Here is a 23,529-nt window from a genome sequence, read left to right on the forward strand (position 1 = left end):
ATGCTGGAGATGCAACTCTCAGACTATATTAATGTTTATCGATTTATTATCTAATAACGTAAGAATACACGGTAGAGTTCATGAATATCGCAGTGAATTGAATGAAACTTCACCGAGAATTTACCGCGCATTTCTCCGCTGAGAATTTCACCGCGCCGATCGCAATCTCTGAAGCACTAACGCAAAGGTTCGACTTACGTAAATTTCGACTTACGCAGAGTCTGCCGGAACGCATCTCTCACGTAACTCGGGGGATGCCTGTATGTGAGGTCAAAGTTGAGCAAATGTAGCGAAAAACGACCACCCTCGCTTTTTTCTGAAAATTGCCGACTTTATCCTCGTGCAGTGGTTTTATAAATAGTTTTATCGACAAAACTGTTACACCATCTTAATTGACACTTCTTATTCTTTCATTTGAAGGGTTTTTAAAGATTTTGTTTCATCAATAACCATAGATACATAACAAAATGGCGGAGCCTGTTTTCAACCCATTTCTTTACATAAACGTTGAAAAAAAGTAGACATTATCACCGGCTTACACTAAGTAACTTATATCATGTCGTTCTTTGAAGCTTCTATATTGTGAATCTAAGGTCAAACCTTGCACCAATTTGCAACCCCGAATTTTAAATCGTTTTTTCGAACGCACGGACGACTCCGGTTCTGGCCGGTGGCGGCGGAGAGTACGGCGACGCGGCAAGCGGGTGGATGCAATATGGTCTCATTCACTTTTATGTGTGGATAACAGATATATTAGTGACAGAAAATAATCACCAGAAAGTAAAATTTATAAATATTGCTACGAATGACTCTCATTATGCAATCGCTGGGCACTGCAAGAGGTGCACTGAAAGGTCCATTTTCCATGGAATGCACTCAAAGAAAGAAACCTCACCTCAACCCAAGCCACTGGCATGCCAATTTCACTCATTGAGGGTCTGAGTGGCCAGCTCATTTCTTTCCCCGAGCTGTTGCAGGATTTGAACCGGAGACCCTTTGATGAGAAGCACAACGCTCACCCCGATGAGTCAACAACTTCCTCACCTTCTATCCATTTACTCCCTAGTTCTCATATGGCGAGAAATGCCCATCGCTTGCCGTCATGCCAAAAAGGAATCGAAAAAGGAAGACAATGGAAATACAAGCTGGAGAAAAATAGTGTCACGAAACTTTAATCCCGGATATCTGAGGCCAATAGGAACCAAAATTACTCATCATATTTAGATCGATAACGCACCATTTTAAACAAAGGAAACTTTGAGCCGAGCGCTGCGATTGGCCGCGAGTTTGCCCTGTTGCCAGATCATCTGGACAACTCTTCACTTCATACATGTTCAGTGGTGCCATGATGCTGAAACGCGCCGGAACGCCGTTCCAGACCGTGGTTAACGAAAGGCAGAATAATCAAATAACACTTTTATCAATTTCGATGCCTCAAAATTCGTAATACATGTCTTCGTAACCAAAACAAAAAATGTAATGAAATGCAAATAATAACTTGTAATAAAAAAACGCAGAGAGTATAATTTCAGTTCCATAAAAAGTTGAGGAAAGCGCGTTCCGGCACTGCTAATTTTGCCATTACGTCACTGTACATGATTTTATCCAAGGCATCCGGAAATATCAAAAACTCACGTCCAATCGGAGCATTTGGATCAAAGTTTAAAAGTGGTTTGTTAGTTTAAAAGTGATTCTGTTTTACAGGAAGGAAAGAATTACCAATGGGGAAGGAAATTTCTATGTATTTCCGTAGATAGCATGCGGGCAGCAGAAATCGAAATAAAGCCGGCCAAAACCTTTAGAAACGTCTTTTTTCGACTAGGAAGGAGAAAAATCGCATATACCTCTATAGGGAAGTGCACTAGTGTTTCAAATGCACCAAACACATTTTTTAAATTAGAGTTCAGAATAACATAATGTCGTAAAACCACAGTTTAAATCCTAATAGTGAATACTTGATTCGAGATGACCGTCTGAAATATGGAAAAATTCAAAGGCCGCTAAAACGGGTGTCCATGTTGAATATTGGCCGTGACGACACAAGGCAGTAGCAGAAGGCAGCTTCTACACCGTTTAGTTCTACCACTTTTATTACAAAGAAAAATTACAGAATTTGAGGGTATCCGTTTTTTGCTGTCATAAAATATCTTCAGAATATATATGTGGCTGCTTCTCTTTTGAGTAAACGACTTCATCATTGCGTAATATATTAATATTCAATTACGTGTCAACTTCAAGTTTGGAAAGAGTAGTACGAATAGCACATTGAATCTTTAATAAATGCACGATGGCATTTATTTTTCGCTGGGTATATTTTGGCACAATGCCGTTTATCATGCCAAAACTTTTTTTGTAAGAACCGAGTCAAACTAATAAACCTATTTCAGACGCTTGCTGCAAGACTTATTCGTTGCGTATGCATTCACGCCGGCCGGAACGTTCGCCCTTCGCAACTAGAATCATGGGATGTTAGCCTTATTTCCGTGCTGGCTGGTGGTTGCAATGGTTCGCTGTCCAGGATGGGTACAAGAAAAGATAATCTTGGTTGGGAGAAGGGAAATTCCAACGATTTATAAATGGTATACCAAACTTTGATGTATTTATGGTTACTGAATTTTTGAATAAGGAGGAAAGGTTCAACGCTCCATAGAAATGCGAGACGTTAAGGCTAACAAGGGGAGACCGCGTATCTTGCTGCATCTTTTTCAATTAGGGCGTTAGTTAGGCTGTAATTAATTAATTTTCATGCGTTACTTTTTACAAGTTACATATATAAATTCAAAATATCCATAATATTCTAATGGGTCGGTTGGGGTAGTGGTAGCGTGCACTATTCATAGGAAAGATCTCACCCGAAGGATCGTGGTTCAAGACTACGCCATGGCATTATTTTTTGTGGTCTTCATTGTGATCATACGGCATCAAGTTTATCATTAATTATAATTGCAGCAATCATTGGCATGAGACAATTTTTTTTAATCATCATTATGGCGTTTAGGTATTTTGGCAGTGTCATTACAAACGCAGAGATACGATGACTACAAGGGTTGGTGTGCGCTAAAATGTTAATTTTTTCTTTGCTTATACTGACCAACTTCCACATTAAAAATGAAAACCACTCTTGCAAGAGCACATACCATTAAAGGCTCGCGGCAAGCAACAATATGCGTACAGGCATAATTAATAAGAACACAAAGCGAATATAAAATGCCATATATCTCGAACACTTGTAATTCACATTACTCCAAAGGGAGTTTACTTACTCAGTACATACCTCAGTACCTTGTACTCAATACCTACCAGTTTACCTCAGTAGCAGTGCTAAAATAACCATTCTGAAATATAATTTCAACTAACAAATAGGATGAAATAAAAGTTGATAACCCTGGACCGGGCGTTGGCGTATAAAATACGTCAATCTTTGAAAACCAAGGATTTCAACATTGTACGTACATTCTGGGCTATAATGATCTCGTGTATTGTTACAATGTACCTTGACTGCCTATATTGCGAGTTTTCAAAGTTCGAGGTATTGTAGCTAATTTTTTAGATCAGCAAGATGAACCCGTCACCAGTGGAGTACAAATTACGCCGCGCGACCTGCCGTGTACCTTTATATCTGTATCACCTATGAATGTACTAATTTCAACAAATAAAGATTAACTTTAACAAAAATAGTTTGTTATCATATATGCACATATCATGGGCAAAGTACGCATTTTGCCCGGTCGTGTAAAAAAACAGTCGCGCCATAATTCTTTAACCAAACTACTTTCAGTTTATAAATTACGTAGGTCTACGCGGAAGATGCTATATTTTGACTCAACACACTTTCTGATGTGACTGAGGTACCTAAATTATTATAATATAAATGTCAATTTGATCTTACTATGCCTTCAAATGATCTTCAAAACAGAATATCATCGATAGGGAAGAGTCAGGAGCAGCCTTGAACCGTTTATTCCTTTTAGCTTGTGCTTAAGATACGGGAATGAATATCTTCTCCAGGCTTTTGTTTCGACGTCGAGATGAAATTTGGAACAAAAAATCATTTATAATTCTATTTTGAATTCATGTTTTCGGTACTAGACGACATTTTTAGGAAGCAAACTCCACCGCTTCCCGGAAACTCTCGCCGCGCTAAAGAAGGCGACGGAATACAGCAATACTCCACTGGTGACTACTGCCTTGTGACGTCACATCTCAATCAAGATGGAGGCACTGTGTTTCAGCGCAACATGAAATTTTCCGACTTTCAAAACGTTTTAAAGTGCATACCCCAGATGCAGAAAATAAAAGTGACCATACTAATGTTTCTTTTTTAGGCTAAACTTTCAAATTCAGCAATAAAAAAAATTAGTGCACTTCCCTATTCCCAATTAATATTTTCACACTGCGTAATAGCTTTAGTGCTTCGTTTGACTGCATATAAATAATATCTTCGGGGCCAAAATTGAGCAATTTTCCCAGAAAACGACGGCCATTGGTGTTTTGAACATTAGCTCCTTCTCATAAGTTAACTACTAGACTTAAAAAATAAATTTAACAGTTGATATATCACCGAAATATTTCCCTTAATTACTAAAGACGACCGTAGCAGCAACGTACCTAAATATCTTTCCAATCGCAAGCAGAAAGTTTTCTGGGAGGAAATAGGTTACACAGCCATTACCAAGAATTTCTGGGGGACGTAGAGAGTGATTTTATTTGTATGTTAATTTCTAGTAAGTGCATTAAGGTGGTTAGTGCGCCTTTTTTAAAAGTAACAAGGATTTGATGAAACTTTGGTAGCATATTCTTTGACAGGCACACTTTCAATGATCGAAAGAGAAAGCAATTCCCATGGGCCCTTTTTGGAGATATTTGATGGTAAAATTTGAATAAGTTAACGTGGGCTCTTATGAAGAAGTACGGTTTTTCCGAGATATCTAAGCTGTTTGTGACAAGACATTGTCGATACGGCACTCATTAGAGGCAATGTGTTGTGACGAATCTAAATATGTATGGGAAAGTATAAGTTTATGATGAAATAAGAAAGATATTTGCGAAAAACCGCCTGAACCTGGCAAGATGGCCGCCGGGATCTCTGGTACCATCACCGCAAAACGAAAACCACTACACCAACTTCGCCTAAGTTAAGCAAATATATTTAGTTTCCCGTCTTTTACATAAACATATCTTATGTTTATAAATAAATATATATTTATATAGGATTTACCTATTAGATTGCGAATATTTTTGGCTAAGGTTTTTCGCCAACGGTTGAGTGTGCGAAGGTTCGTAGCAGTGTTGAAAATAGTCAAGTTAACTACTGAAAATACGTTTTAGAAAATAAGTTTTGACGTTTGCATTGTGCTGAGGTGCACAATTGCACTCAAATTTCATTTCTAATTATTTTTTCTTTTGTTTAAATTTTTTGCGACTACTTTGCGTAAACAATATGTAGCCCGAGTACATCACGTGCCTTCATCCGATGCCGCTCTCCCAATGTAAACTCGTACTGGAAGAATCACTCATTTAGGGAAGCAATCACACACAAGGGTGTTACACACAATCACACACAAGAAACGGAGATACACGCGAGGAGGAACATAGGAGTTGTAGAAAAACAATGACAAGCCAGGCATGAGCTCCTGACGTCATCGACTCCTATGCGAAAGAATTATGGCTGTTGATTTTCACCAATACCTAATAACTCAAGATGTGGGCTACGGAACCGAATCCGAACATACGGGTCTCTTGTCTTCGATTTCTTTCACAATCGGCACCATAAAAAAATGTGTTTAACGACTCTTTGTGAGGAGCGGCAGGCGAACGCGGTCAAACGCATGAAAAGGTCGTTGATCCTCCGGTAAAGGTTAAACCAATTTTCGGCTATGGAAGAGTCTACCTCTCTTTTTTTGGCCACTAATGTTGACTAGAAAACTGCTCATTTTGTAAAGTCGTAGTTATGGTGGTTATGCGTTATATCTGTTGCCGTTTCGCGCGCATTTTATTCGGCGGAGCCACTACTAGATGGCCGCGGTATCCCAAGCAGTGAGACTTTCGCTGTTGGTCGCAGAGGAAGAGGTCTTCTTTTAGTTGATAATCAACTCGCTTGCGATTATTCTGTGGTTTAAATGATTTACTGCTCATTTGCGTATTACTGCCGTGTACTTCCTCGTGAAAGGTGTATACAGATGACTGGTAGCGCCGCGAGTGGTGATTCTGAAATCTGATTTTAATACGCGTGGAGGGACAAAAATTCTAGCAGTGGACTTCCTCTACTGAATATTCGTGGTGCGCCCCGTGAAGTAGGTATTGCATGCAAATTATTCCACTCAAACGAAGGAAATTCTGTTGTCTGCCTTGTACAAATGTAATGAGTCGATAGTGCAGTCTTCCTCACATCCTATAGTAGGCCTATTGCGGTCGCGTGGATGTTGGAACTGATGGCCTACGGAATAGCACTGCCCCCCGCAACCGTTACGGTAAATAGTCTTCTTGGATCATTATGACGATTTTATCCGAATTAGAGGCCTCGATTAACTCTTCAAATACTTGCGGAATTAGCCACTAAATGCAAAATGGATTGCGCGACCAGTTATTGGTTACGTCATGTGGCTCTAGGATTCAAGTTTTGCATTTACATAATGAAAAATGATTCATTGCTGTCGTAAAAAAACGCAATAAAAATGTAATCGAAGGATCAAATGTATCAATAGTCATTATATGATCACAATTATTGTAAAAAGGGAGGAAAACTTAAAGTGAATTTGGACTAGTAGATTCATTTCGTCTCACAATCTTTCGTCTTTCGCCCGGAGACCCAGTTTCCGCGTGTGTGCTCCTGCTTCTTGCATTCGGCAAAAGGCGTGCGCGCGTCTCCCGTTTTGCTCGCTCGGGTGTGACACCGAGGCGAGGAGGAGTCACAACAAAAACACGGGGATTTGTTTTCGGTTGGGGAAGAGCGTCTGGAAGCGTCGAGCGGCCGCTGGGGAGGAGGAGGGAAGGTGGAGCACTCATGTCAGCAGCTGAGGTCAATGGCTGGAGTGGAGCGTAGAATATCGACTGACGACCGCTGCGAAGGCCGAACGGACCCAAAGCACGGCATCATGACTAATGACGACGTAGCCGGCAGCACCTTCTATCGGCCCATGCGGATCCAGTGAATGAACTCAAAAGTACTGTTAACATTCTCAAGGCGTTTGTGGCTTTGAATGAAATCAGGTGAGAACCAAATGTAGGTAACCATGAACCGGAGGGATTTTCTTGAGACGTGTTTCTCGTTTTGAAAATATGCACTCAACTTAAAATGACACAATACATAGATTTAAATCTACGTAATAACCCTAACCTCAAGAGGCGTGTGGAGGGGCGGGATGTTATGTCTCATTCACATTACGATTGTTCCAGCGATTGTCGAAACTATTGTGCATTCATACGACGATGGTGCTGTGCTGCCCTCTACTGCTGACATCTAAAGTGAACGGGAAATTGACGCTTAGCAAAGCTGTTGAGGTATGCAGGGACAAGATATTTCTGTGTTCAACGTGTATTTACCGAATAATTTTTCTTCCGCCCATATTCTTCCTTCCTAAGACAAATCCATGAAGAAAATATAGCTTCACGAGCTTTTCTTCTTTCTTTTGTCGCTTCCGTTTCCGATCTCCCAGCGTCTAACCATCGTTAAGTGGCAACGTTCGGAACTACGTGACCTATTGTCAGGATGTCATGCATTCACACGGCTAGTTCGGCCAACTATCGTTAGGACGATCGCTCGCACAATCGTAATGTGAACGAGGCATTAGGACAACAGCCTCTAATTTTTTAGGGGCCCAAACAGATGAAAATCTCTAAGGGCTAAGTCAGGACTGTACGCTGGAGTTCCCAATGCAATGTTTGTAACGGCTCCTGCGTTTGCCTAGCTGAGCGAGGGCGGGCATTACCATGAGATGCTGAATGGATAGACTGTTGTTTGTTTCACCATTCTGTTCAGTTTGCGTTTCTCCGGTAACTGGCGCAGCACCCACCGAGCACAACCTTTACGAAATTGCAACTGCTCATGAACGATGATATTCCACGAGAGCACCCCACATTTTTCACAGTGGTTATATTTTATGACTGATCAGGCTTGGAAAAAAGAAAAAAACCTATTTATTATAAGTCCGTCGATTAGTCAAAGTTCAGCAGTAATTATCTAACGGGGGAAACGGTATGTGAGAAAACTTTTAATACAAAACACTTGCATCTACATACTACCCCTCAGGTCGGCTAAAAAGGCACGTGGCAGGGGTGGTCAGGACGCTAGCGGTTTACGCATAAAAAGGAAATATTCTAGCAAAGTTGTGCCTAGCATTTAAGTCTTTCATTGTTCGGGGGGAGACGAATTTCTGTACCTATCCGTTCGGAAACATATCTCTGAATAAGATTTATAGGTGGAAGCAAAGAAAGCCACATTGTTCGTTGAAGAGAAGAGTGTAGACGGACAGCGGAAAAGAGACTCCTAGGGCGGGCCCGCGGGGTTTAAACTCGTGCGGGCCGAGGTCTGAAGCGATTGTCTTTTCACCTCTGCACCACAGAAGGGGGAGGACAAGGAAGGAAAAAGGAAGGAGGCGCCGCCGCGACAGGAGCCCGACGACGACTCCTGGGGAAGAAAGGGCAGGAAAGAGGATACCCACGCCGCTAATGAAACGACGGGGCCCACTACTAGCGAAACCATGACTTGCTGTTTCTACAGAAAAGAAAGATTTCCCTATGCGGAGGAAAAATCCTACGATTTTCCGTAGTCAAGTGTAGATGGACAGAATCATCCTCAAGTACTCCTAGGAAACCTACCCTCACCGGAAGAATACTGGAATTAATGGTCACATAGCAGGATTCATAGGCACGCTCAACAGCATCAAAAGCAAAAACGATTTCCGCAAAACGCGTACGGGATCAGCTTATAACCCACTCCACGACATTTATCGTGATGTGTGTCCGTATGTATGTAGACCAAGAGCGTCTTGTGAACTCAGACTCCAGCAAAAAAGATTTGCATCGAGAGGATTATTAGAGAAGTGTAGTACCCTTTGAGTTATGTTTTCTCTATGAGCGAGTAAAGAGGTGTGTCTACCCGGCAGGATTTCCAACCACAGAAGTTGTACGACGTGACGTAACAAATGGTAATGAGAAAACGAATCAAAGGACGCGTTGGACGCAACCGAAAGTAGCACTTAGGCCTTTGAGAGCATGAGATGCACTTACGAACTGACTTTGGTTGAAATCCGTCCAGCCGTATGGAAATTCAGAGTGGACAAACAAACAGACACCCTTTTTTGTATACATAGATGATCCCCTCGTTGCTCTGAAAGATATTTTTAATTTTTTAATTTTAATTTTATTCTCAAACCACCGAATAGAGCTCATATTGAGCCATTTTACATCTGGGTATTCAACAAATTTAACAACTAAACGTACACGAACAACCATGCCCTGGGTAGGGGAAATCTACCCAGGCGGGACTCGAACCCGCGACCTCTTGTTTGGCAGGCGAGGACGTTACACCGCCGCCACCGAGGCCTGCAATATCTATTCTTAATTGCTCAATCAGTCTAGCAAGTAGCCTAGGCTTAGATTATTTGCGATGAATGCGGATATGTCGTTTGTCGTGCTAACCATTCCCCTATGTATTGAAATGCCAAATTTTACCTCAGCATTTTTGGGGAAATAAAATGTTTTCCACTCCATTGATCGCAAGCCTTTGGGTCCCTCCGCTTCCTATTCCCTATGTCACCCTATCCATTTCAACTTCACCAGTTTCCTCTGCACCCACATCCCCATAGTCTCCCACACATGCGTTATTCCAATATTACCTCTCGTTTTTCTTATTATCTACGTTAATTCATTGCGAGGACGTATCATCTCTATAGCACGGTGCGTATTTTGGGTATTTTTCTTGACGCAATACTTAGCATAGTATAAGTTTCAGGCGATGCAGAGTAGACCTTCAGGTCCATTTGCAGTTATTTTAAAAATTAAATTTTCACGTTAGAGAGAATGCACAAGAACGAAAGTGATAGTGAAAGGCAGTGATAGATAGAGTGGAAAGACATAATGATACCGAGGAAATATTTTTCAGATTTGTCAGAAAAAATACATGTACACCCTTGAAAAATCATATAAAAGTTTAATTGAAAAGGAGTAATGTTCTCTACAAATGACTGCTCGAGAGAGGATAATGCATTGTTTTAACGGAAAAAAATCCTGTCAACTACTCAGTGCGTATTTCGCCAGCGCGGGTGCTCTCTCGATTACGTACAAGGTTGGGCTCGCAAATCCCCGCGTTTCACAGCCCGAGTTTACGGGACGAGAAGTTCGTGAATGGGTTGTTTGTGGAGTTAGAAATGGAAAATAGTTTTTAATTAAAATCGAAAATAGAGTTTTAATAGTCAAGGGTCGAGGAAATTGAGATCGAGAAATGATGTTCTGGTATCGATACCAACTCGATTTCAGCTTCAAACATGACCATTTCGCTTGATCTTAACAGCGTCACTTCCGGCCTATGCTAAGGTCATTGGTCCCGAGCGAAATACTTTTATTTAAGCCCGATAAAATTGGAGAGGGGCCCCCTCCAGGGGCGGATCCATTATTTCTTTCTTGTTGGGGCACAAGCAAGGTCGTAGCTAGGATTTTTTTCTGGGGGGGCACAGGGATACCTCGTTATACAAAACGAACTTAATGATAAAGGGACCTTATAAAAAGTCTTGCATATTTTTAAGGGTCTGAGGGGGGCACGTGTCCCCACGCCCTACCCCCCCCCCCCTAGATCCGCCTATGACCCCCTCGATCATCAATGAAGCATCTTAATCAGTTGATCTTTCTTAAAGAATTTCGTACAACCGAAAGGTTCGAATGGAAAATTCGAGCTTTTCATTCCGATTTAAGAAGCTTTTAATCGAAAAATGGACGTTTTTCCATCACTTTGTGGAATATGGACAGTGAGAACATAATTACGCAGTAGGCACACCCCCACCCCGATGCAAATTTCTGCCTGCGTGTGTCTGGTCGACTGCGGAGCTCTCGGGACGTTCTTATCAAGGGGATCAGGGGATGAACGGCTGCGCAGGATTAAGGCGGGGGAGGCGTGCTTGGTGGTGGAGGGCATAAGTCTTGCGAAGTGCCGAAACGGAGCCCCCCCCCCCCCCCCCTTGGGGAAGACAGAGAAAGAGAGAAAAGGTGGCGTGGTGAGTGAGGATGGGATACAAGGGAACCAACGCAGTCTGAAGGTCGGAGGAGAGGAGCGCGTGCAAAAACGAACGTCCGTAATGGACGGCGCCCCCAACGGCGACGAGGGGAGAGGTAAGGACTCGCTTTTGTGCGCATCGGATATTTGCTGGTTGAATGAAAGTTGATTTTTAAGCATCTCTCTCGCCGGTGCTGACGTAAATACATAATGTGGCATTTTGGGGGGGACGACCGACTGTTGGGGTTATTTGGGACGTAGGGGGGGGGGGAAGCGTGGGGAGAAACACAACATCGCATTACCCTGCTCCTCACGAGAGGCGCCAAGGGGACCACGGCTTAACGACCAGTGGCGTAGCAAGGATTTTGAATCTGGGGGGGGGGGCGGGGGTTACCGGAGATTTCGAGGCCCTTCCGGGGTGTATAGAAAACACCCCGGGGGCAAAGAGGGGTCCGGGGTGCTGCATATAAAATTAATGGGATTTTTTATGGTGAAAACGTGATTTTTAGGACTCCAAAACAGTAATTTTGAAAAAAGTAATATCCGACTAGTTGTTGGCGCTTATTTTAATCGCTCAAAGAGTGTAATCGAAAGCCCCTCCGCCCCCCTCCCCTCCCGTAGCTAAGTCACTGTTAACGACACATCCTATGGACGGAATACGGTGCTCCAAGAGCCACCCACAAAGCACCCAAACAATGATTGGGCAGGCTCTGAAAACTCTACGCCACTCCCAGGATTTGAACCCGAGCCCACGGGGTGGAGAGCCAGCACTAGCCGCCACAACAATCCGAACAAATAGGTCTTGGCTTCAGAACTTCTACCCCGCGAGTAATTACGAGATAGCATCATCCTAAGAGTGCCATAGTCTTGCTTTGAGCGCCCTTATACGCATTTTCAGCTATATCCTTCATTTGGTCTTTTAAATGTCACGAGACCCCCATACACACGGAATCTCTTGCATATTAATAATCTATGTACGGTAAATTTTTAGGAAGATATGAACCAATAATAAGCATTGTTTATAAATCTTAAATTATTACTGCGCCAACGAGCTCTTTGACCCATTGACACATTGTTTGAAAAATTAAAGAGACCCGCATTTTTCCATTTTTCAATCCGTACGCCACTTTCCTACTCGAGCTATTGAAGGCGAATAATATGCGTCCCTTTCGCCGATAAGTTGATGGCGTCGTGCTGACTGCCTCACCGCTTTTAAGCCGCGACTCATCACAACAATTGAACTCGCGTGGCTAGTAGTTCACGTTCTTGCGACCGAGAGCTTCCTTTTACGAGTAGTTCATTCTGAGCGAGTTAATAAGCCGTAACTATAACGACGACATCAACTTATAAAAAATAGATGAAGCGTCACAAACTCATGCCAACAGGTTCATCGCCTCTAAGCTACGCTCGTCATCGCGTGTATAATAGGGTGGTTTCCTATTATTTTTTATTGCCTAAATCGAAAGATTATTACTCCTGGAGTACGTATTTCACGCTTTTAGATTTTTTAATGACGATATCTATTTTTCGCGATTAAATGAAAAGTGAACATTTTCAAGCGCGCGAAAACGAGACGCGTAAGTATGAATGCCGGGAAATCTCTCTCCTTGTGACGTATTTCTGGTTCCCGCTGCCGCCCTGTGAGGTGACCTTGAGGCGAGTTGAGCGCGACGAGCGATACGACGCAGGCTGCTAGCGGGTAGCTGAGTACCCTGCTGGCTGGTAGCGCTTGGCTTAAATAAGGATTATTAATACCTTATCAAATGAAGAAAACTTTCCGACCTTAGCCAGTTTTAATAAGTCATTATAAAGACATGTTTCCCTGAGCTCTGCGCCTCATACATGCATTAGTAACCTCAGACGATGTATAACTCCTATCTTCTCGTATGGAAACTAGGTCCCTGTGACGTCACGTGGAGCGGCATCGCATGGACGCCAATCTGGCCCTTTTCAAATGAGGATAAAATTGACCATTAATATTCGTCTAAACCGGTATTTCTACAACGAAATAATTTTTATATTATGAATACAGTAATGGTGGGTAACGAATCGCAATCAATGCCTTTCGTTTTATTTGATGAAGGAAACTACCCTATTGTTGTTCACGCTCTTCTAAGTGGATTCTTCGCCTCATGGGCGATTATACCTCAACGAGTAAATGAGCGTAAACTATAATAACGTCATCAACTCATGAAAAGTGAAAGTTAAAGTTTTCGTATTTTTATTCTGAGTTTATGAGTGAATGGCTAAATGGGGAAATCTTTTTTTGTCTTGGCTTGTCTTTCCATTCTAGCTATCGGTTTCTTTCTTTGAATCACGCTCTCAAGCCCGAGTGTACGACCCCATTGACAAATAAGGCGCAATCACTTCCGTATGACCTATTTTCCCAAATTACTTCACAACCACCCCATTTGTCTAACAATCCCTTAATCCCTCCCCTCTTGATACTCTCTCCATCCAAACCTTCTGTCTCTTCCGTATCCTCTCTAGAAGCTCATTCTCCTCACCCACTCTGTCAAGCAATTCCTGGTTCCTTTTCTTCTCTGTCCATTATTCCTTATCCACGCCCAAAAATCTCCTCCATTTCCACACCGCTCAGCGCAGCACTGACTCGATGCAAGTGAGCCGCAGTGTGAGAGTGTTTTGGTGGCAAACAAATTCGTTCATTGTGTACGAATATTGATGCGTCGATTTGGAAGATAACATGCATCTATAACTTGAAATCCGTATGCTTAATTAACTTGGGGTAAATGTGGCAAATTTCCGCAACGAACCTTAGGAATAACTTGCAGTGTAAAGAGAAAATTCAAGGTGAAATTTCAACGAAAGCGATTGTGGCCTAACTCCGTTTGCTGGGAAACTGCTTTGATCCTCGTTACATGATCCCCATTAATGTCTCATGTTTTCTAGACTGTAGTTTCATTTCAAGACTGTAATTTCATGTGTTGCCGCCGCTTGATTCTTCGGTCGAGGCGTGGACGCTGACGAAAGAGATACAAGCGTTCGTGCACAAGCGTGTCAAGTTAAAATGTTTTGGTGATTGTTTGCATTCGTTTCAAAGTTAACTGTGGCGGAAAATGGAGAAGGGAAACTGGACGGAGAAGAAGGGAGAGGATAAATTCTAGTATTCCTCTCTAGCTCTACACCAGTTTATTGCAATCCTAATGGCAGAATTTTTGGAGAACGACTTATTTTCAATTATCAAGGCGTATCACTGTTCCAATGTAGGATTTCACTCTGAACTGTATTGACCGTTCGACGAGTTCAGCAATAAAGCTCCGCTATCGTCTGCCTGGATGATGTGCTTTCGAAATATTTCTGTACTTCCCTTACGTTTTTCATGCTGTTGATTAAAGGTGTCCAAGTATTGTCCCTAAATATGCGGTTCCAGTTGCGTTGTGAGCGGCAAATAATAAATTGCTAGGGTATGCAGTCGCAAGGGCTCTTTGGGGCTACTCATGGATGGAGGGTGTAATAAGCGGGGAGAGGGAGCTAGAAATAGATTAAGCGAGAGAGGAAGAGAAAATGATTTATCGACAGAATGATAAGAAATAGGTCTTGCAGTAAATATAGTAGGAAGGTAGACTGAAGAGGGGGAATACTGGCCGGATAGATTTGTAAAATTCTCCTTGAAAACCAATCTTAACAAGCCCGTTTAAGCATGAGTCGCTATTGTCACCACTAATTTGACTCCAGAAGCTATTGGTTTTTAAATAATTGCCCAAGGGATTATTGTGCCTTTAAGTTCCCTCTCTGAAACCTATAAATGACCAAACGGTCTTCAAACCAACCTTCAGGTGGAAGCATTAGGGAAGGCTAAGGGGGATAAGGTTGGTGCGGCGGCTAGATCGTTGGCTTCCCACCCCGAGGGCGCGGGTTCAAAACCAGATAGGTGGGAGAGATGTTTCAGAGGCTGTCTGATCCCCACTTGAGTGTCTTGTGGAGGGCACTTCAAGCGCAACACTCCGTCCGTCGGAGAGGACGGTAAGCCGTGGTCCTTTCGTTAAGAGTAGGCTATTGCCGACGCCGGGTTTCTCTCCACCCTTCCTTTCATACTCTTCCCTCATGGCGCAAATGACATCAGCTGTCGGACCTCTCCTCCAAATACCATGAGTGAATACTTATTGAGCCTTGCACATTGATGCGTGCCATAGAGAAAGACAAAGGTGGAAAGGCAATATACAAAACGATCACGAGAGGAATACGATGAAGGGATAAATTGAAGGAAAAGCCCCGAGGAAGACCTGTAGATAAGTACTTAAGGCAGACAAAGAAGGACATGAGAAAAATAGCAGTGGAGAATTGAAGAAACTAGCTAGGGAGATGAACAAATGGAGGGCTGCAATTCACAATCATAGGATTGTTGTGTCATGAGACAGCATTTTCGTCAGGAATACGTTGGCGGGAAAACTTGAAGGAAAAGTCTCCCGAAGTATCCTCTATGGCCAAATACCCAGCCACTTTGGGGTATACAAGACGTTCATAAATTTCCCGTTTACGGAAGTGACGTCACTTATTTCGACTTTGGGCGAACTCCATGATGTAAACAAAATGCAGTACGGCTGATACAGTTGAAGGTGCACTACGGACCTAAAACAGCCTTTCTAAAGAAACATGGTGGACATAGTCCAAATGTGTGACCATATTGTTTGTTTTTAGTATGCTATCAACCTGAGATCAACGTTTAGGCTGATAATGGTTTTTATATGATTAAAATACTCGCATTCGAAACTTATCTCCTAATATTTGACTTATATGTTTAACTGGTGTGTACGTGAGCTTCCAAAATTTTCGACGAAATACATGGTGTTTGGGTAGCATTGCATGCATTTTCTTATGCTCACGCCCGCATAAAGATGTACGAAAGTGTTTCAGAATTAAAGTTTTAATAGTACATTTTCGATTGAAATTAACACTTGAAATATTTCACTATTGGAAAATTTATTTCGGAACATTTTTCCACATTTATGACGCTTATTTTTATTGGAATTTTTATACCAGAAAAAGTTAAATAAACATTTATAAGCATGGAAATACCGGAATACCGGAATAAAACTTATAATCGTGGAAATTTCGAGTGTTTATTTCAATATGGAAACATTCCACTCCATAACGCTTGGATCATCGGATTTTAGTCTCTCTTAGTAGCTCAACGCTGCAACGAGCGATTCGCTTTGGTTTATATTTCTAAAACTTCCGCCTCGAGGTACGTTCTGATTTGAAAACAATGTTAGAGGGTAGAATGTTGGGTAAACGAGGGAGAGGAAGGAAGAGAATAGAATTTTTAGATGGAATGAAAGAGAGTAGGCCTTATTGTGAATTTATGAAGGCAAGGGACGCTGCCAGAATGCTTAATTACTCTCTGGAAACCTGCCTTGATCGATAGAACACTTAGATAATAAAAGTACAAATTCTTTAACGGGTGGTGTCCTAATGCCCCCCGCCAAGCAACCACTGAGGTGGATCACCTAGTTCATTCAGTGATGCACCCGCGTGACGTCCTCGCTCGCCGTACACATCAACGTATCATCAGGTGAGTGCAGCGGCGGCGGCGGCGGAACCGACCGCCCCACCCGCCCGATGTGCTATGACGAGAGCGCGAGGAGTCGCGATCGTTCTGGAGGCGAGGGGGGAAGACGGCGGAGAGGGGAGGGGAGGGCGGTGTGAGGGGGCTCGGCAAGGACGCCGCTGCAGCGGTGGAGGGGGCGCTGACGTCCGACCACTCTCAGTTCCCCTCTGTCCCTGCCCCAGCAAACATCGCGGTGGTGTCGGTGGTGCCGGAGGTGCCGGCGGATTATCCATTGCCGCACGCTGTTCCCACTGTATGCGAAGACGCGTTGCTCTTGGGACTTGGTTCGAAGCAATCCACCCCACTGGCACGCGTTCCCTCCCCGCCAGAGGACGGGGTTCGACGCTTCGGCGGGTCGGGCCGCCGTGGAGCGTTGGTCCGCCTTCCTCTTGTCCTCCGGGGATCCAAGCCGGGCGAGGATTTATCCATCTCGGCTGAAATTGAGTGAGTACTCGGAGGGAAAATGTGATGGACCCACTAGTGCGAAGGTGGCGGTCTCTCCTGGGATTTCAACCGCGTTCGTCCACGGAAGAACTCGTATAGGTTTTCGGAACGTCTTGGTGAAGAAACAGCTGGCATTCCCTCTCCCTAGCCGAAGACTTAACAACCCTGATATATAAAGGCATAAAGTTATAGTTAATATCGGTATCAGTTCAGATCTACAAAGTTCACTTAATCTCTATTTTCTCAGGCTCAACTCTGAGCAACCTCATTTAAGTGTTGATGAAATTAAAAAAACTTTGTTGTATCCCATCACTTAATTTAAAGACACGACTAGTTTCGACGCACCGGGGATGAGATCTCAGAGTCCAAACTAGTCGTGCCTTAAAATAAATTGGAATACAACAAAGGTTTTTCATTTCATTAGCTTTACAAAGTTTATTTCCATAATTTTCATTCGATTGTTTATTTCTGTGATCTACGCAATGATTTAAGGATGTATTTTAAATTAAAAATTATACTTTTTGGAATGAACTGCGCGCAGTGGTTCACGTGAATTTGGCGTCTCCACTCGTGAAATTTCCGGCAAGAATGTGAAAACCTCGTCTTATTTTAACTCCAAAAAGCGAATAGCTTTTCTCAATAACCGTTAGACCTTTTCATAGGCATGCTTGTACATTCTAGATTGATTGGCAGTTCGTGACTACGGATTCTGCCAATAAAAGAATATTGTTCGTATGGGATAATACAACGCCGGAATTAATCCTTAGCGATTCTGCTCATCCTTCATGGACCAACAGCCTTTTAATAACCTGTCGTTGGCCCATTTTTGAATGGGCGACTATATCCGGCGTTGAAGTCTCCTTCTTCAAGTCGAATTTAACATCAAACCCGGATAAACTGGCGTGAAACCAAACGTATGGTGGAATTTCCACGAAACTTTAAAATCATTATTTTTCACTCCACGGAAGCTTACAGAGTGGGACAAAAACTGAAAAAAAGTCTCAATAACCCGCCGTTTCTCAATTTTTTCTCGGAAGACGTTTTCGCCGACGTTGAGGTCAGCTACTTGAGTTCGGAAGAGAGAATCCAGCGTAAAACGAAGGAAACGTGGTGAAAACCCTGAAGGAGCGGCTAATTCCAGTTCGTCAGCCCTCGGAAGCTTTAAGTGGTGGACACGGAGGGTTGCGGAGAAAATCACCGCAAATTGAGCACAGCATCCGACCGGCGTTGCCATCGATACGGAGGCATGTGGGTGATGTGTCCGGGTTGAAATCCGCGAGGGAACGCCTTCGCCTGCGCGCAGTGCTTCACGGTGGTGAGTGCGGTGGACGGGGGGAGTGAGTGTGAAGTGCATTTCCGGCCATTCATATGCCTCCTCGCTATTTCGGGAGGCGTTTCTGCAGTGCAGCCAATGACTGCGATTAGCTGATGACCACGAGGCGCATCGACTGCTGAGCCAAGCGTTTGTGGGATCGGTCCGAACGGATATATTTCCAAACAGGTTGACGTGACGGTCATCCGGACGTTGGTGGAAAATTTCTCAAAATATTCCACGCTCATCGGTCGAAAAAAGCTCGCCGAATTCCGATTTTTATCCCGTGATATTAAAAGAATACTTTTCAATTGTAGGACTTCGCTAAGTAACATTCGGATAATATCCTCAATCTCCATCGCTGCCGAAGTTTCGATGACGATGGAAAAGGATTTCATGGAAGCGTTGACAGTGACGGAGATTGCTATAACTCCGATGAAACCCCGAAAAGAATACACTAACCATGCTTTTCAATTCTCCACCTATTAATTGACTGTAATGCCAGTCAAGATTTCGATCATTATCAAGTTGTATACTAGTCCTAATTGAAAATGTAATATCAACGGAAAACTACCAATGGTTATTCATTTCGTCTTAATTCCAACATAGGAAATCTGTCAGTGCCCCGTCTACTGCCTCTTGTGGTTGAAACCAAATCGCATGCAAATTTTTGTCATTTTCCTTCTATTTGGGAAGTTGGAAATATTTTTTTTTATTATTGCGCTCTCTAACCTGAACCTAAATGGATACTGATGCGCCGATCCAGTTTTTAACATCTGAATATCGGCGCGTAGATAAATACTTTTTGCAAAGTCAAGAATCTCGAGGCCTTACTTACTCAGTAAAATAAGGCGTATTTAAGAGCGCTTCAAATCATGTAAGGGGATACAGTCGTCTCCATACTGTTAGAATTCTTCAGGTCATAACGCCCATTTAATATCCCAAATAAAGAATAAGTGACAATTACATTAAATGCGGAAACTAAAGTGTGAGATAATTCATATTATATATTAACTGAAAGAAAATAAAATTTTCTCATTGATCAGCGAAAATACATTCAGTCGACGCGAGTGTATGTTACCACGCTAGAACCACTAGGTGGACATATCCGTTAAGACAATTGTGCGTAAACTCGGAACTCGGTTTGAACATTGAAGTTTTATTGTCATTATTTTTATTAGACAGGCTTAAGCAGGACAATACTTATTACATTTCACTATCAACTACGTATTCATTCAAGATAACATGGGATCCGTTATTTGGTAATGTAAACATTTTCGATATTCGTGTATTTGAACTCATGTCGTGGTAATTTTGCTCAACATTTCCTGTCATAATATTTGTCATAGTTTCGTTCCGTCTTTTAAGCTTAATAATATCTTTTTTCACACGAATCAACTTTTTCGCAACAAACGTCAACTTTAAGTTTACGGTAAAATTTACGAAGGACGGAGGTAGAGTGTATATTACGAAGTTATCCAAGAAATAAAGTTACTTCGGGATTATTCATAAAAATTATCATATTTCGCACGATATTCTACCTAAGGTGAAAATCCTTCAAAATTTTCATCAAGCGAAAATACGGAATGAAATCTTAAGAGTTTTCTTATTGAAGCAATGGAACCTGATTACCACCCTTGGGGATCTCAATGCCCGACTATGGAATTTCAACTCGTACCAAAAACAATTTTACCGGCCTTCTATTTATAAATACACCGTAACTTCAATTATAAGTGTAATTTAATGGAAAGACAAATTTCACGACAGAGGGAATGACGTGAAAATCCAAATATTTATCCATTAACGAACGTTTCTCGTTTTGCCAAAGACGGACGCCAGAAAATATTTGGAATATTATAACAATTTTCCATATGTGCGTCCAAGAATATTTGAGTGTTTGCTTACTACCATTAATTTTCGCGGCTAAGATGCGATACCTTTAATTGTCCCGTGGCGGGTTGATTTCAACGGATTTTCAGATTTCAAACTGTTTTTGATCAACGTCGGAGCTAATAAAAAGCTGAATGTCGTAAAAATAAATATACATGTATATTTTTCCACTGCAGTATGTTGCCGCTGACGTATCCTTACGCTTAACTTCAAGGAAGCCTATAAGATACTATTACCATTAGTAAACCCTTAAGATAATCAAGAAAGATTCTAAAATACTCAGGGAAGGATTACTAGCAGTTTAAACCTCTCAAAATGAGAAGTTTTCATATCTTTGCCTTCAAATATTAGTTTCAATCATTATTGTATAATAAAACGATCAAAACTCACGTAAAATTTAAAAACAACGATGTATTTCCGATTAAAAAATCATTAATTAAGCATTTATCGCTATTTCATCGAGAAAACCAATGATGGCAGTAAATTATCGCTGTTTTTCACAGGAAATATGGGAATTGAGGTACTGACACAAGACTTCAGGTACAGAATATCTCTCAATTCCTTTGTTTAAATTTTTTTATTTATTTCCATACCACCGAAAACAGCTCTATACGGCCCTTTACATCGGGGTTATTAACATATTAATGCATGCAAACAACCATGCCCTGGATGGATAGGGGTTATTTACCCAGGAGGGACTCGAACCCACGACCTCCTATTTGGCAAGCAAGGACTTTTCCCCGCCGCCACCGAGGCCGGCAAACAAGTGACTGCTTCGTCGTCTTTGTTATAGAAAACGTTTGAGCGATGTTGAACCGGGCCCTCATAATTGGTCGTTATTGGATGTTTGATTAAATAATTTTTAATGAGTAATTTACGGAGTGAGCAACAGTAGGCATTAAAATTTTCACTTGAAATAATGTTAGTAATAGGAATTTTTCATTTGCTTTGATCGATAACAAATCGATCGTTTCAATCTCTCCTTTAACAATATTACATCATTCCTTTCGTGAACAGTAATATATTTCTTTTAATATGCACAAAGCTTCAAGTTTAATATAGAACACTAAGTGTAGATTTAACCACAGATCAAGCCTTTACGGGTGAATATCGGCTCCCAAGTACTCTTTCAAATCCGTATAAAGTTTATAGTACGCTCTTAACATTTTTTGATGAATCGTGCTATTTTGTTTGGTATTTTATGAAGTTCACGGATTAAATTTTTATGTGATGGATCCCGTATGCTTTCTGCATATTCAAGGTGTGGTCGGACGAAACGGTACTTCGAATTTACTTTTTCATCCGAAAATCTTCCGGAGTCGAAATTTCCATGAGACGGCAGCGCTTTCATCATGTGTTTTAGCCACGAATTCCTGGCATAAATCATTAAGCATCTCGCCAACTTTAATGAAGTTGCATTTTTCAAGTAAATAAATATGGCTTTTTGGTTTTATTGCTGACTCTATTCCAATTTTTAAGGTTGCAAAAATTACTCTGTGATCAATTACATAGCCAAGGAAGTCGACTTTTTACCAAATTAAGATGGCTTCTTGCTAAAATTCTAATATATCATTTCCTAATGTAGGCTTGTCGATTACCTCGGCCAGAGAGTGATTTAAAACGGTGTGGATAAGATCTGGGTGATTTCCCAATTCCTTGAAATCGGTTTCACAGCGTAAGAATCCCAATTCCAAATATATACGTCAGGTCCTTTTCCTGTGTCATCTACCTCCGAGGCGATATTTATTCAAGTGTCCAAAGACCTCAGCCGAGATTTAAAACCGGCACTCTTTGACCTTTGAGCAGAAATATCGACTTAAAATGCCACTGGGCTCTTCATTCTTACTCCACTAAGGAATTATTAGTTTTTTCACATTTATCGGTGCAAATGATTGTATTATAACATCAGGAAGTAATTTTCGGGAAGAATTATTGTAATTTCAACAAAATTACAGTGGAACAAATTTTACCAGCAGGTTGTAACTGGCCAGAAGGTTCATTGTCAATGCAACAAATTTCAAAACGATTTTCAAGGTGCAGAATATCTTTTACTTCTTTTATTTTAATGAAGTAACTGCTTCATCATCTTTGGAATATAAAACTATAAGGAAAAACTTTGTTGAACCGGGCCCTGATAATTGGTTGATCAATTTTTGATAAAATAAGTATTATAATATTATATCAATGACCATATGTATTATGCTTACATCAAGCAAGGCTGTAGCAAGGGGGGGATCAAGGGGGATTGATCCCCCCCCCCCGAAATGAAAAAAATTGGATAGATACTTTATGCTCGCTTGGTGCTCACACGACGATATTATACAGCGGCGCAGGGACATCTAGTAGTCCAATGCGACTTAAGTCCATAATTATCCAAGCGAATTTGTAGGTGCAGTATGCGTAGTTGTAGTGCAGTGTGTGAAATAATAGTGCTGTGAATTAGTAGAGAGGTGAGTGACTTATGAGCCTCCTGAGGGACCGCAGAATTGACATCGACACCGAGGAGTTAATTCATTTGGTCGCTGCAAAAAAAGCTAGAAGGCTAAATTCAATTTTATAATAATATTTTTATATTTTACTTTAAGGTTTTATAATAAATATTTATATTTTATATTTGTCTACTATTCCATAACCCCCCCCCCCCCCCCGAAAATATTTTCTGGCTACGGCCTTGACATCAAGTGATTCTCCTGACACAATATGCTAAGCATCCGCGAGGCGGCTCATCTGCTACTAGTTAGATGTTAATACGACTTTTTATGAAATATTGCTGCCGTCGAGAATTACTTTAGCCCTTCGCTCAACGTGACATTTCTTGACACCCGCTAGGAATTCCCCGAGCGCGCGGTGGGACGGACTTCAGGGAAATGTGCGTTTATCGCGCATTTTCCGTCCTTGGATCGCTTCTGCGCTGCTCAACGAGAAGCGAAGACGAGGGGGAAATTTGCTGTTTCCGAAGCTCCATGCCAAGAGTAGAAGCAGAGAAATAATGAGGCGACAGTGAATAACTCGAGAAGAACGATATCGCTACTTAAAAAAAATATTTTAACTAGTATGCAATCGACCAAAGTTTCTCATGTGTTGCTATCAAGAAAATTCAGCTCAATG

At 41.8% G+C, this 23,529-nt stretch overlaps 1 protein-coding gene across 3 annotated transcripts in view; it reads left to right on the forward strand.

The window, feature by feature from the left end:
* The window catches only part of LOC124160236 (zinc finger protein 628-like), a 170,513-nt gene that overhangs the window by 46,155 nt on the left and 100,829 nt on the right, over positions 1–23,529 (forward strand). For 2 of the 3 annotated variants that reach the window (XM_046536047.1, XM_046536048.1), the window contains exon 1: positions 16,954–17,219. The exons of the other annotated variant lie outside the window; for it this stretch is intronic. The gene's annotated coding sequence lies outside the window, so the exon portion shown is untranslated. Of the gene's footprint in view, positions 1–16,953; positions 17,220–23,529 lie in introns of those variants that run through there. 3 annotated transcript variants of the gene reach the window in all.

Source organism: Ischnura elegans, chromosome 6 (genome assembly GCF_921293095.1).
Source record: "Ischnura elegans chromosome 6, ioIscEleg1.1, whole genome shotgun sequence".
In the NCBI taxonomy this organism is placed as follows: domain Eukaryota; kingdom Metazoa; phylum Arthropoda; class Insecta; order Odonata; family Coenagrionidae; genus Ischnura; species Ischnura elegans.